Source organism: Eptesicus fuscus, chromosome 8, assembly GCF_027574615.1.
Source record: "Eptesicus fuscus isolate TK198812 chromosome 8, DD_ASM_mEF_20220401, whole genome shotgun sequence".
Classification (NCBI taxonomy): domain Eukaryota; kingdom Metazoa; phylum Chordata; class Mammalia; order Chiroptera; family Vespertilionidae; genus Eptesicus; species Eptesicus fuscus.
Window position 1 is genome coordinate 55,553,528 of NC_072480.1, and position 16,109 is coordinate 55,569,636.

Consider the following 16,109-nt stretch of genomic DNA (forward strand, 5'->3'; position numbering starts at 1 on the left):
GAAGGTGAGTTTTATCTGTCAGTGACAGGTTATCTGTGACCCAGATCCCCAAGCCATCTCATATGTGCCATCTCAGGATAAGATGAAATTTCAACATCAGAGCCAGGTCTGGCCAATCTATACTTTTGAAGTCTCTTAAAAACACACACAAAACTTCCTGATGTATTTCTGAAACGCACACACATATACATTTACTTAGGTAAATTGATGTATAGATTGATGACAAACACATTTATTTCCCATTATTCCATTCTCTTCATGAACATACTATTCAAAAGGTAAAATAAGGTGAATTATTTGTAGTGTCCTCCATATGTGACCTTTCTTTTCCAGTTATTATTAACTTTCTGTTTAGTTTCATTTTATTTGCCTTATATTTAGTTTTATTTTATTTGAATCAGTTTTCTCTACCTTCTGATTCTCTCTTTTGATTCTGTTACTTTTGAATGTTATATTTGATTACTCTTACAATGATTTTAATTTTCTTTGTAAATTTTTACTGAGTATTTGCATCATTGATTCAAGTCCTGTTTTATAGCAGCTCTCATTAACTTTTTAAAATAAATTATCAGTTTGTTCATAATTTTCATTTGTTCTCTTGAGTTTTATTAATTGTCATCAGTTACTTCCTCTTCTTTCATTTTGTTTCCTTTTATTATTTGTTAGATTTTTATTACAATTTAATTTTTTGGTATTACCACTATTATTATTGTTATTCAGCTTTGAATTAGGCTTTTTCTGGACCAGGTATTTCTTATAGTAGTGAGAAAAATCTTACAACTTTGCTTCAGACCAGCACACATTCACAGCACACAGTGGATTTCCTTTTGACACATGTAAGTATATCATTCAGTTCTTTTTCTTACATTTTTCTCAGATGTAAGATATTAGTGGGTTCTGGAATATTCATGTTGCATTTTTCCTTTTTAATCTCTCTTTTTTTTTAAATTTCTTTATTAATTAAGGTATCACATATTTGTCCTCATCCCCCCATTAATCTCTCTTATAACAAACTCCAATGGTAACATTTTGATTATTATTCTGCCATGAAATACCTAACTTTATAAACTTGTCATCATCTATAAAATACACAGAAACTTTCTATTTATAATAATAAAAGGCATTAATTTCTACTGATGTCATTGAGTAATTTTCCAAATTGAGTTTAGGCCACAAATTTAAATAATGTTTTCTATGTCATATGTTAAGAATAGGTATTATATTTTAACAAGTGACTATTCAAACTTTCTCCTGAAGGTTTTATTAATTTCTTTTACTATTAATATTTTTGATTATATGTAGTACTTTATTTTATCTTACATAAAATTAGTTATTATTTGGTATGACATTTTAATACATTGCTTGGTTATATTTATTCTTGTATTAGGGTCACAAGTTCATTTGTCATATAATTCAGATGTACTTAGGAAAAATAATTTATTTTATCTATAATTGTTATGTTTTGTTTTCACCTAAGTTTCCATCCATTTTCCCAGCCATTGAATAATGTGGAAAATGCATATATTTTCACTTACTTTTGTTAAAGTAAAAACATCTCAGTAATTTGTTTGCTTAAGTAATTACTCAATTTTGTGGAGAAATTTCCATAAAGCTGTGCCCTCTCTGTAGTACCATTTTTGTGAGGATAGAGTAAAAAATGCTTTGTGGGCCTGAATTCACTCTTGGTCAACAAGGTCAGATTTGGAAAAAAAGAGCTGGATGGAGACGAGGAAAGACAAGCTAGATTTATTAGGCATCTTTGTGTCTATACATTATCATGTTCATGTTGTAGACTTTCAAAGAGTAATTGGTGTGCCCTCATTTCTTCTTCTAAAATATCACAGAAGTTCCACTTTTGGCCAATCCCAGACAAGAATCATATAAAGAAAAGATTCTGGGAGATATACATGCCACCTTAACTAAGTTAACAAAGTGTAATTCAGCAAACTCAGCTTCTTGGTAAATTTGTTATGCATGCACACCTTTTAAACCATATTTAACTTCTAAATAAAGAATCGTATTTCTGCTTTACATTATATGAATATCCTGCCTACAATCAAGAATGTGAATTTTGTCTTTGAAAGAGGGTTCATAAAGTCACCTAGGCCACTTGTTCCATCTATGGAAGATGTTTATTTCTTTTGTAGCTGATCTCATACTTTGTTTATGGTTTTAATGGGCAAAGATGGAGATGACTGGAGAAAGAAGTTGACTACATTCCAGGAGAAAGGCCATATTTTCCACCTGGTTTTCACAATGCTCTTCTGGGAGGTGGCTCTTTAGTGTGCATGTAGATAGGGCATGTGTATCTTTACCATTTCTGTCAATTAAGGGAGGTCAATTCAAATACTTGTTTCCCTAATCACATTTTTATTAATTTTCAAATTGTGATTCATGACCACCTTAGTCCCTGCCCATAAATTGTTGTAGATATGTACCTCTGCCTGTCTTTCCTTTCAGGAAAAATGATGTTTTGCTCACTGGGGGTGACATGGTCCAGTTTGGGCAGCTGGATGTGCTTTGTTCCTCATATTTCCACGCAAGCTCACACCAGGGCTCCAACGGGATTAACTAGTGTGTCTTTCACTTGGCTTCTAGCTTCCCCTTCTGAACCTTCACTTTCTTATCTACCTCATCTATGTCAGGCTTAATTCCTGTAATAAACCCCTTATTCTATAATATTTAGTGTCTCTCCTTCCCTGAATGAACTCTGAAAAATAATTAAGGCCTAATTTATTTGTACTCTGTACTCATTCTGTTTTTAAGTTAAGTGCTTGCAGTGATAGCAAAATACATGATTGAATAATACTTAAAAATTATTTTAAAATTACATTTAGGTTATTTATAATAGCCTAAATTTGAACATTTAGAAAATATTTCACTTGAAAAACAGGTCTTTAGTAGTAAACAAATATTTTTTTTTTTATAAATTAACTTCTGAATTTATTTATGTTTTAAAAACAACTTTTATAAAAGTAATAAAACTTTTTTATGAGTCTGATAGTATTAACATTTAACTTCGAATGGTAACTGATGATGTTATCATATTCAAGCACTTCATGTGGTGAAAAACCAATTAATCAGAGTGTTGATGGTTCAGGAAAAGCAGATTATTGATTCTGTATGATTTTTAGGAACTACTTTTTTACTTAGTTGGTTTACATTTTATTATGTTTTACACATATTATACCTATGTCAAGTCTGTTTTGAATTTTTCTTTATTACTTGTACAATCATTCTCAAGAAAATAGATAGAATAAAGTCCTTAATATACTTGAAGATAATAAAATAATATATATTTCTAAGCACATTTTACTTTGATTCTCTTTATAGGTATACGTGTGTGTGTGTGTGTGTGTGTGTGTATATATATATATATATATATATATAACAGTATATTGAAAAGATATAATTCAAAGTAGCTGCAATGTCATTTTTCACCTCTTTCCTGCCTTTTCTCTCTCTTTCTCTCCAATGTCCTTTTAAAACTTATTTAGTAGTATATTTTTCCTCTGTCTCTAAATATAAAGTTAGGAATCGTCATGTCTATTCAGCTCAGTCTTGACTCTTAGAGGGTCCCATAGTTACCTTGAATCTTTTTTCAAATGTTTTGAAAGTCAGAAATCAGAATGTTTGAAGAACATATATGCATAACCCATAGACACAGACAACATTGTGGTGGTGGCCAGAGAAAAGGGGTGGGGTGGGGACTGTGTGGAGTGGGCAAAGAGGGGGAAAAAGAGGACATCTGTAATAGTGTCAACAACAAAGTGAAAAAAAAAAAGAAATCAGAACGTTCGGACAAAACTATTTTAATAACTCCAAATTGGACATTTTCCTGGCTTCTTCAGAAGTTTGCTGCTAGGCTTCTTTTAATGCCTCTCTCAACAAAAGTAATGATCATTTTTGTCCACCAATCATTTCCAATTTGCCATCCATTAACTTTTGTTTCTCTCTCAGTCTTCCTGCCCACTGGCAAAATTTTTCATGACAAGAATATATATGTTTCTAGGGCTGCTCTCTCTCTAACGACCTCCCTACCCATACTTCCATGGGAAGCATTCATCCCCTCTACCAGGCAATCTCCAGGGGTGCAAGGTAATTCCAATGCAGGGTTTATTATGCTTCCAAGGGCCTCTTTATCTTTTTGGGTTCTGAGTCAGGCATCATCATGTCATTTTCTCATTGATAGAAAACTCATCTAACACTTCTCACCTGGCTCCATAGAATTATCCATCACTCAGCTGACATGAAGCTAATCAGGTGTTCCTCTTTTACTAGATAGGAAGGGGCAGAGGCATTTGAGGTTCATAGTACAAGAATAAATTTCTTCAATGAATTCTATACCCAAAGTCGGTTGAAACCATTTTATATTATTATTTTTTTTAAAATATATTTTAATGATTTTTTACAGAGAGGAAGGGAGAGGGATAGAGAGTTAGAAACATCGATGAGAGAGAAACATCGATCAGCTGCCTCCTGCACACTCCCGCTAGGGATGTGCCCGCAACCAACGTACATGCCCTTGACCGGAATCGAACCTGGGACCTTTCAGTCCGCAGGCCGACGCTCTATCCACTGAGCCAAACCGGTTTTGGACCATTTTATATTATTAAAGTGGGTGAGAGGGTTAAAGATTTATGGAGCTTATTATTAGTGACATTCTTTGAACATCTACATTTTAGCTGAGCAATTGAGTTTGAAATTTTATGTATATTTTTACTTGATAATTAAGCATAAATAAATTTTAATATTATTTTAAACATAACAGGCATATAAAATAATTTTGATTATAATTTATTCTTTCTGACTTGTCTAGTCTTCCTCAAAAGAGGAAATCAGCATTTCTTTATAATCTAAAAATATTGGTTGAACATTTATGGATATTCATGCAATAGTCATGTTTAATATTTTAGTATATCTAATAAAAATAATATAGAAATTACTGTAGTTTTACATTTTAAATCTTATACATAAATGTAGAAATTTACTAAATTTTATTTTGACCCTCTGCTTCTTTTAATTTTTAAAAAATTTTCATTGAGAGTGATATTTCTTTCTTAATCTCATAATTTTCATCTCATGCATAAGTAAATAAAATAAATTCTTTATATTTTTAAGATCTCATTGACAAAGGTAATATTTATTATGTGGTTTTCAATGAGTATAATCAGATAGTTGGAAGAATTAATCCATTCCAATTGAAAATAGTTCAAAAAGCACTGAAGTGTGAGAAAACCATCTTATTCTCACTGTGACTGATTTTCATGGAACAAATCCTTAAACATATTATAGAATCTTAAGCACAGAAATCCAATCTTATAATTTATCAGACATGTTTATTCTGAAAACCCCAATATTTATAGTTTATTCATGAGATATCTCTTTAAAATTAGACATATCTGTTTTCTTGCTTTCATTTCCTTTGAAAGTCCCACAGGAATCATAAACAAATAATGCTTAAAAAACAGTCATGGTCATGCTCTTTAATATAGGCTGCACTTTTATTTCCTCATTTTTCAGATACCCAAAGAAGAAACCAGTGTGACCCTTATAGATATTTTCTCTTATACATTATTCTATTTTTAATACACTATTTCTTGATAATTCCAATTACCATGGTATTATTTTATCTCTTAAATTTTTGGGGGGTCTTTAACAGTTTAATATTATTTATGTCATTTTAAAAACATTGGTCCATTAAATCATGTAGAAATAAGTATGCAAAAATTTTACAAACAAAACATACTGTAAATATATTTAAGGATAAAAATTAACTGGAATTCTGGATTTTTCAGTCATTTCCTTATTATGCTATGGCAGTCAAGTAATCCTTAACTTCAGTTGGAGTAAGCCTCCTAAATCCAGTTTCTTTGCAGATTCCAACTTCTGTTATATTCCGTCATTCGTACTTCAGAGCTTTCCTTAAGGGTTTATATGGCTGTATTAATAGCATCTTCAAGTCTAGACCTTTGTTTTAGCTCTTCTCAAGGAATGTTTTCCCATCCACATAGTTCTGTCCGACTGCTGTGGCTTCCCAGACAAAGTAAGCTCCAGATGGATCTGACTGGAAAAAGAATGGTGGCTCCTCATCCCAACACAAATTAGTAAAGAAACTCCACATGGACAAACACCACCTGACTGGCTATATTCTTGCTTCACAGAAACTACTCTCTATACCAGCTGAGCTGTGGGAATGGGTTCTTGGTAAACAAGATAATATTGCTCAGCTAGTTTTCCAGCTGTGTGCACAAGCACTCTGTAGTCTGGGTCCATGCCACTATACACCAAGCCTATATGTTTATGTGCACATCACTCATCATACAAAATGGATTTCTATTCCTTCTCAGTTGCTAATACCACCTCATTTACAGCTTTAATTCGCACTGAAGGGGCTCCTACAGCTACAGCAGCCAAAGCATACCCAATCTGGACTAATTTACCAGACAGGCTGCATGTAGTCAAAGAAGAGCCATAAACTCGCTCTGACATCTTTACCAGCGAGCCAAAGCCTGTTCACACACCTGTACACTGCAGCCGGCTTCTTTATCTCTTAATTCTTGTTTCCCTGTCCAGACTTGCCATACCTGACTGCATTTACCTTACTTCAGAGAGCCTATATAAAATGTCAATCCAAACATATCAGTTATTTTAAAACCATTCAAAATAACCTAGAGAGATTTTCTTCCTCAGGTATATCCCCCTAAAACCCATTATTTTTATTGCAATTAAATTGATTTTTGTATTCTGCCAATCTGATATTATAAATCCCTTATGTACAATAAAGCATTTAATTTTAAATGCTATTCTTCTCGGCTACTGAAATATGAGTGACACTTCCCTTGTAATACCACCACGTAATGATAGCAATGCAAGTTGGGGAAACTGTTTAATAAGTACGTGTTAAATAAATTGAAGTACTTGACATAAAAATAATTATTGATGACTTTATTATTTTATTTATTAAGGCTATCATTATTTTTATGTAGATTGAAAATCATGTTTTATGTCACTGTTAGTGATTAAAACCACAGTTCTTTCTCATGGCTTGCAATTCACATATTTTTACATAAAGTAAATTGAAGTATTTCTCCTGCAAACATTTACCACTAAGTCTCAGTAACCACCTTTTTAAATGATCATTTCCCAATTTGTTTAGGCCATATGGAAAACTCCAGAACTACTCAGCCATCTCCACATAGATGTTCTTCATACTTATCTAACAGACACATCATAGTCCGATTGCGCCAAGCTTATCTCATCATCTTCCCACAAAATTTTTCCTACTGAATTTTTAAATTCATGACAAAGAATGCTATCTTCTCTAAACCAGAAGTCTAAGCATCGTCTTAAGTATATTACCAAAACAACTGTCTAACTGAATTTTCTTTCCCTAAAACTCATTATTTGCACTGTAATTAAATTGACTTTTGTATTCTGAAAATCTGATAATTTCCTTGCTTAAAATAAAAGTCATTGGTCATCAGATACATACCAACAGTCCAATTGCTATATTGTTTTATGGAACCAGACTAACTCACAATCAGGTTCTAGGTCCTTTATTTCTATGATTTTGGAAAAAATTACTTACCATCTAGTATCACAGTTTGCTCATATCTGAAAGGGAATAATAATACAAAAACAATTAAAATGTGAAGTACTTGGCACAGTGGATCATACAAATAAATGCTAGGGAAAAAGTGATCTATGTAGTAGTGGCATGTGTTACAGTATTATTTTTCATTGGAATAGGTTAGTATCATTTCTCTGTTATCATCAAATACATCAGCTATCTGTCTTAAATGAGCTTAGAAAAAGAATAACTTCCTTTATATACAGTGTTATTTTCTACAGACATACTGAAAGACACAGCTCAAAAATATTATTGAGAAGATGAAATGAGATAGTGCATGTGTAATTCCTATACAGGCAGTGAGGTAGCCTCCTGCTGTGTCATGAATATGAGCAAGCATGTCAAACTCAAAGGCTGACACAGGCCAAATAAACAAGGTTTAAGTTTATGTGGGCCTCAAAAAAACAAAAGCTTCAATTTTCGTAGAAACAGAGGTTTATTTCGATAGAGACATGCTGAATACAAAGGGCTGAAATAAATGAGTAATCTTTAACATAAAATAATAGAACATTTTAATAAAAATTAATATTTTTCTTGAATATTAACTTACAAGACACTGAATAACTGCACAAATTAATAAGCGTAATGCAAATAAACCTATTTTTCTTGTTCTCTGAAAGCGAAATATTTCCTGTTGTGCACACCAAACAAGTCAGTACAAGACTAATGACATGACAATTGGCTGCTAAAATATTCGCTGCTAGTATTAGTGGAGAGAAATGGTGCGCCTGTGTGTAAGGCGCGTAAGGGAAATGAATGCAACACGATTATAGTAATCAGTCATTAGCGGACATTGTAGTTTGTTATTAATAATTATGTGTAACAGGATATTGTAAAAATGAAGTTACAAAATTTTTATTAAAACGTTTCTTACATACCGTTATATTGGCTGGGCCACAAAAATATTCCGTGTGTGCTGCATGCAGCCCAGGGGCTGTGAGTTTGACATGCTTGAATATGAACTTTAAAGACAGAACTTGGTATGAGCCTAACCAATGATCACGGACAACAGGGGGAGGGGGGCTGGCGTGTGGGGGGGAGTGGGAGGGGACCGGGGGGAGGGGGGTGATGACAAATATGTGATACCTTAATCAATAAAGTAATAAAAAAAAAATAAAGACAGAACTTGGTTTTAATTGTTGCCAGGCCTGTGAGTCTGGGCTATTAGCTAATCTTTTGAATTACTATGTACTTATCAGTAAAATGGGACTAAAATATTTTCTAATGAATCAGATAGTATATGTAATATGTCAATTACCAGGGCAAATGCTATTGTAATATACTAGTATATACTTTCATGTTGGAAAAAATACACAAAAGATAAGTCAGAAAATTATTTGTATTGCTATTCACCAATGCAAAATAAGTGTCTCCTGTATCCAGTGAAGCAAATCAAAGCTATTTCCTTAGGTAATAATGTTTTTGTAAGATGAAATTTACATACTTCGGATATGAAGGGAAATTATAGTCTGTTTAAAATTTAGAATAAATTAAAATTATACTTATTAAAAATAGCCTAATTAAAATTGTTTAAAGGAGAAGCATGTGTCAATATTATTTTAATATTATGTTTTATTCTGTCTTTTATGAACTTTAGTCTACTGGGATGAAAGCCTTCATTTCTATAATAAGTATTGAGCATGATCTTTTTTTCTTGGTTCTACATATTAAGTGTACAATAACTAGAACATTTCCCGCATTACATAAAGATCACTGTAAATTAGCTTTTCAAAGTTCAATGTGTTGGAAAGTACTTCTCACCAAATAAAATATAATAAAATAAATCTGGCTATAACCTATTCCTCTCAGGCTTTTTTTCTTTCTTAAGAAGAAAAGCTATCGGAGAACTTTAGTACTTCATTTAAAACTGAAATTGTGTGCTAAATTGATTTCTAGGCACTAAGTCAAAATTCTTTTATATATAAATTATATGGAAAACATAAGAGCTTTCTTGAAAACCATGCCATTATTCTAAGCATTTTTATAAAGGAAAGCTTGTGATTCATACAGGAAAGTTAACTCTCCTTGACAATTTAATTGTCTTGATAGTCCAATATGTCTAATAATCCTCAAGCATATGTTTGAATTATGAATAATTTAAGTTGTTCAACAAATCAAGATTTATATATAATCATTAATAGCATAGTATTTATAAGCAATTAAATAATTTAACACACTATAACGATGGAGTCACAAATCAAGACTTTTTTGTTTTTTTCAATCCTCACCCAAAGATATGTTTTACTGATTTTTTAGAGAGAAAAGGAGGGAGAGAGAGAGTGAGAGTGAGAGGCAGAAATATTAATGTATGACAGAAACATTGATCCATTGCCTCCTGTACGCGCCTCCACCAGGGATCAAACCCAGAACGTAGGCATGTGTCCTGACCGGGAATTGAACCAGTCACCAGTGTGGTTCAGTTGGTTAGAGAATCTCCAGCATGCATACTTGCTTGCACAAATCTGTATTATGTTTGTGCATTGGTCAGGCTCAGTTAATTCTATGTTTGAATATTGGGTAGTTCTTCAATTTGGGATGTCCCAAATCATTGAGTGATAACCTTAATACTAGCTTAGATATGAAAGGGTAAAGGGGGGAATAAATGGTGATAGAAGAGGGTTGTAAACGCACAATATAATATACAGATGACATATTGTAGAATTATATACATGAAACGCATATAATTTTATTAACTAATATTACCCCCAATAAATTCAATTAAAATAAATAAATGAAAAAGAAAGGCTCTTGAAGAGAAATGCTCCAAATAATTGAATTTTGAATCAATGTACAGAAATAAGTGTTAGGAATTAAGATATTTTGGGGACGTAGAGGCGTGGGCTTTAGAGCACTAAGTGACAACATCCAGCAATTCCCAACATCCCACACATTTCCTTCACTATTTAACATGAACAGACAGAAGCTATAAATCGAGAGGAGAATAAAGATGGAAGCTGGAAGAGAGATAAGAATAAAAATGGGATGTATTTAAAAGAATTCCTGTCTGAATATGTGGCTATATTTGTTAGGAAAGCATTTTGTAAATTTTATATGTGCTTACAAGTAATCTTGGAGATCTCTTTAAAATGTAGATCCTGACTCGGTAGGTCTGGACACAGCTTGAGCTACATTTCTAACAGGCTTTGAAAAAATATCAATATAACTGGTCCCTAGGCCACACTTTTTGAGAGTAACTGTGATGATGATAATAGACCATCCCTATGGCAACATTACTTTTTTGGCTTTTTGGGTCAATGGGAAGTTATTAGTGGAACCATCATGGCTATAGACAGTGCCCCTGCCCCATTATTGAAAATAACACCCCTTAGCCTTTTGTATCCTTCTCTGCTATATTTTTCTTAATAAATCATATTTTCTCTGTAATACGTATACATTTTGGGGTTTATTATTTGGTCCTCAAAGTAGAATGTAAGCTCCATTAAAACAGGGCATTTTGTTGTCCTTATAGTTTATTGCAGTACCTCCAGTGTCTAGAATGCTTGACAAATAATACATGTTCAATAGATACTTCTGAATAGTTGAACAAAGGATTGAATGAATAGAAATTGCATTTAGAAACTATCTCCATTTCACGTTACTATTTCTGAGCTTCCAATAATCTATTGCCTGATAGATATTTTTTTCCTTTCTAAGAAACTTTATGATGTTAGCATATGAGATATTTCTTTATAGTTCATTTAATCTCAATCTAAAATTGGATTTGGTAAGTTATTTCAACATTTAGAAATAGATTTTTGGTTGCAGTAGATAATTATTCTTAAGGTGCATATTTATTTAATTATTTATTTACTTACTATCTTACCTCCATCTAGTCCATATTCCACTCAGAAACTTCTATTGTTTACATAGAGAATAATTCTATTTGTATTACTAGTGCTGTATTTATATCTTTCTGCAGTTCTTTTTGGACTCGGATCAATAGAAATCTGACACAGTCATATGAGGCTGAATTTGATCTTTTCCTCAATTATTTCACTGCTGGGCAAGCTGAATTTAGTACCCAGCATTTTAAAATGTTTTCATTGGAAATTCTGCAGTGGATGAAGCTCCATGGCAATTCTGATCCTTACTCCCACAGAGCCTCAAGTTTTCACATGTACTCAGCTGCCCTTAGTCTCAATAGTACTTTAATTCAGGAAAATCAGATAAATGGAGTTAAGGTGGAAGGAAAAAACAATACTTAGGTCTCTTGTTCCCAGAGATTATCTCTCCATGAATGCTCTTGTCAGATAACTTTGTGATTAAATAACTTCTCTTCAGTATTAAATTATATTGAAACTTGTAATGATTGACATGTTCTAATTCATCCTTTGTTTTCATACATTTATGATCCATGACTCTCATTTTTTTTTCAGTCATGGCATCAATATGAAAGTCAATACTTTCTTGCCAATGTATTAGTATATCTAAATAACAAAAATAACTTTTAGTTATTTTGCATTATATTGTCTAACATGATTATCTTGCCTTCTATTTCCATTTATAACATACATGATAATAATAATTGCTCTCAAAGGCAATATGATATACCATGATACATTTGTTATTATAATTAGTACTAATGTTTATATCACATGAGGCCTTTGGCCATGAATCTAATTGTCCTTTTCTAGGATTTCTATCAATTGCTTTATACCAAACACCTATTATTCTGCATTATACTATGGTTATTGTTCTGTGTGAATAGTCTGGTAAGAAAGGTAAAGAAGAGTGAAGAAAGTGGCCAATCACCAGTTAATTGAGCTTGAGAGCAAAGCTTTAAGATAACTATACCCTTAGCTATGGCCAGTGGTGCTCAGTTGGTTGGGCATCAACCTGTGCACCAAAGGGTTGCCAGTTTGATTCCTGGTCAGGGCACATGCCTGGGGTTGCAGGCTTGATCTTTGATGGGAGGTGTGCAGGAGGCAGCTGATAGATGTTTCATTCTCTGATCACTGTTTTGCTTTCACATCTCCTCTTCCCCATCCCTCCTTTCTCTCTGTAAAAACCAATTAAAATATTTTTGAATGACTGTAGCCTTAATCAACCACTGGACTGAAATTTGTGACATATTTTGAGTTAGAACCACACAGCAAAGCTACTCTGGATTCTGGATTGTGGATTCCTTCATGCTTTAAGCTGCTAAATTTTGGAACAATTTGGTATTAGCATCAGATAACTAATACACTGTAATGTAGAATTTTGAAAATGTGCAAAGTAATTATATGCATTGTATATTCATACATAAATATTCAGTAATTTTAAAAATTTATGTAAGTTATAGATACTATATTGAGGGTAAAAATCACTCCAATGATATACAAAAATTAATAATTTTTAATGGGTTGAGATAATACTGAAAAATAGAATACATGGTAGGCACTAAAATATTTTGTATTTCTTATTCATTATTTTATTATAGGATTAGAAAAAAATCTGAGAAAATTTTCTACCACTACCTTAAAAAAATAATTGCACATGTTTTTTTCCTGATATCTTTTCCATAATGCTTATATATCAAATCTCATAATATAGTAAAATCATTATAGATGTGCTAATAAGGTAATTAGTAAAGTTAGTTTTATTTAACCCATAATTTGGAAACATAAAGACAATTTACAATGTCTTTTTTATTCAGAGAGGGTATCCCACAATGGTACCTCATTTAAGGTGGAGGGATTGAAATAGTGTGATCTTCTTTCAACTTACCATTTTGAGTTTTCTCCAGATGGATTTTGAAAGTATTTGACTGTCATTCACACTGACAACAAAATTGCTGCTTGAGATCATGTATATTTTTTACTCACTTCTTGTTATTTTTGTTATAATCATTATTGTTATTAGTTCAGTTATTTGTGAATCATGGTAATACTAACTACCTTTTTTTTCTTTTGAAAATCGCAGGCTTTAAAAATAATTTTTTAAATAGCCTTTTCAAATGTGTAGCAACTATACAGGATGATTTCCACTTAATATAAGGAATTATAATACAGGTAGATAAAATGCATCATAAAATGATGCTTCAGAAATAATAGTAACCTACTAAGTTAAAATACAAATCACTAAGTAAAGACATATTTGTATTAATATTTTCAATAATTGCACATGGCATTTTTTTTACTATTTTTCTTTTCATATTTTGAAAAAAACATACACAAAGCTTATTGCTATATAATATTTCCTTGATAAGCGACAAGAGGGTTATCTTGGAAAACCTGGCTAGAATGGTGACTAATCTTGTTTTCTGAAAGTAAAATCAATTGTTTTTAGTGTTTTGTCTAATTTAAATACTAGTACATAATGGTATTTTCTGCATTCAGTAGTGTTTGAAGATGAAGTGGGAAATAACTAAACAGATAATTCACATTAGGCAGGCACAGTCAGTCATACAAACATTTTGCAATAAAATACTTGTTCAAATGATCCAATATGACTAAATGGTAGTTGATATTTCTGTGAGAATAAGCATAAACCTTCTTTACTAGGGCAAACAAAAAAAACCAAAGCATTATACTGATTCTTATTGGCTTGACTAAGAGGGTATTTCTCCAAGTGAGGCTGTTAAAGGAGAAGTAAGGGCAAATCTTACATCAATGTTTACTTTCAAGGTAACATTGAGCCTACTTGGCATAATAACTAAGACATAATCTTTCTGATCTCTCCCTTTATTGCCTCACTACAAGTTTTACAGCTGTCTCATACAGAATATTTAATTCTCAAGGGTTGCAATGTACCATATGACATATCCTTTAGATACTACAGGTCGTTGTATATGTAATATCATTTTTTTCTTTCACTTAGTCACTTTTCAAAGCCGAGATCTTGAATTTTATATACCCATCATTAACTAAGCCAAAATGAGTTAGTTTTTAGATGGTGTTTCTGTAGTACTTTCTTTATTATTGACATTTGCTATAAGAGTAGGTTTCTTTTTCTTTTTTTTTTCTTTTTTAAAAACCAATATTTGGCTGTGAGAACCTAGAGGGCAGGAATCTTTTGTCATTTATCTTTTTAACCATAGCACCTGAAGGAAGGGATGCAGCAATATATACCCAGTGTTGACAACCTGTTGAGCCATAAGTAAGAAAAGAAGACGTGAGCTAGACACTGCACACAATATAGAGTATTAAAGTTTCTAGAGTAGTAAAACCGTCTTAAGATTTTTAGAGGTTTTATTAGTGAAATTTCATTTTAGGGTGTGAACTTAGTCAATAAGAATAGCTAAAAACTCAATCCATTGGAAAAAAAGTGATAACTTATCTAATAAAATGCCATGCTACTTACTGATTAAATTTGATAGAACTAATTAAATCCTCCCCCAATGAAATAGAAATTGATGCAAATATCTGTGATTGAGACACACTGATCACAATGCACATGTTTGCAAGGGAGAATATCCTCAAATTGCTTCAAGTTGAATTGGAGAATGTGGTAACAGAAATATGGTAAATTTAGAAACATAAAAATTATAAGAAGAAAGCTTTTTTACTAAAAACAAGTATATTGAATAATAAATATTATACTTGCTATATTTGGTGGTATCTGACTTCCAAAATGCAACCATTAGAAAAATAATACTTAGGGTACCATTGTTGATGTCTGTATTATTTAAAAATTAAACAATGGGTTTTACTACATAATGATACATCCTCATTCTGTGGGAAACAATAAATAGATGATTATTTGAGGACTAATTCAGAGTTATTCATAACTTTCTTATCTTGTTCTTTGACTATTCTGTTTCCTGATGGTAGGGCTTCCTTTGAACTAATGTGTGTGTGTGTGTGTGTGTGTGTGTGTGTGTGTGTGTGTGTATTTTCTTTTTTAAAATATATTTTTATTGATTTCAGAGAGGAAGGGAGAGGGAGAGAGAGTTAGAAACATCAATGATGAGAGATAGTCATTGATTGGCTGCCTTCTGCATGCCCCTTATTGGAGAATTGAGCCTGGAACCCGGGCATGTGCTCTTAACTGGAATCAAACCCTGGACTCTTCAGTCCGCAGGCTGACGCTTTATCCTCTGAGCCAAACCAGCTATGGCTGTATTTTCTTTCTTCAATAAAAAATTGAACCCTAAGATAAGTGTTCTATTCATTCCTCATTAATGTTCCCAACTGATTTTGACTCCTTCCTTTAAAGAAATAACCCAAATCACTACCAACAAATTAATCAACCTTCCAACTAAGAGTGATGGGCAACAGAATACTTGAAGTACCATTACTCCCCTTTCTGTAATTTTCTACCATTTTGCTTGACATACCTATACCCTCATTCTTAAAAAATTTAGCATATGGCTCACAGTCTTTCTTTTCACTAATACTCCTGACTTCATTCTTAGTCATTTTCACATTGACATAAACTGATCTTGACCTTTTCATTTCTCACTTCCATGGATGCAACCTAGATTTCATTATTGATTACTGAGACATCTAAACTACTCCAACACCCAACTTTGTAACCCAATGCATCTTAACTT

At 32.3% G+C, this 16,109-nt stretch overlaps 1 pseudogene; it reads right to left on the bottom strand.

Annotated features, from left to right (window-relative positions):
• Positions 1-5,809: 5,809 nt before the first annotated feature.
• Positions 5,810-6,492, bottom strand: LOC103298612 (proteasome subunit alpha type-2-like; annotated as a pseudogene).
• Between the last annotated feature and the right edge of the window lie 9,617 nt (positions 6,493-16,109).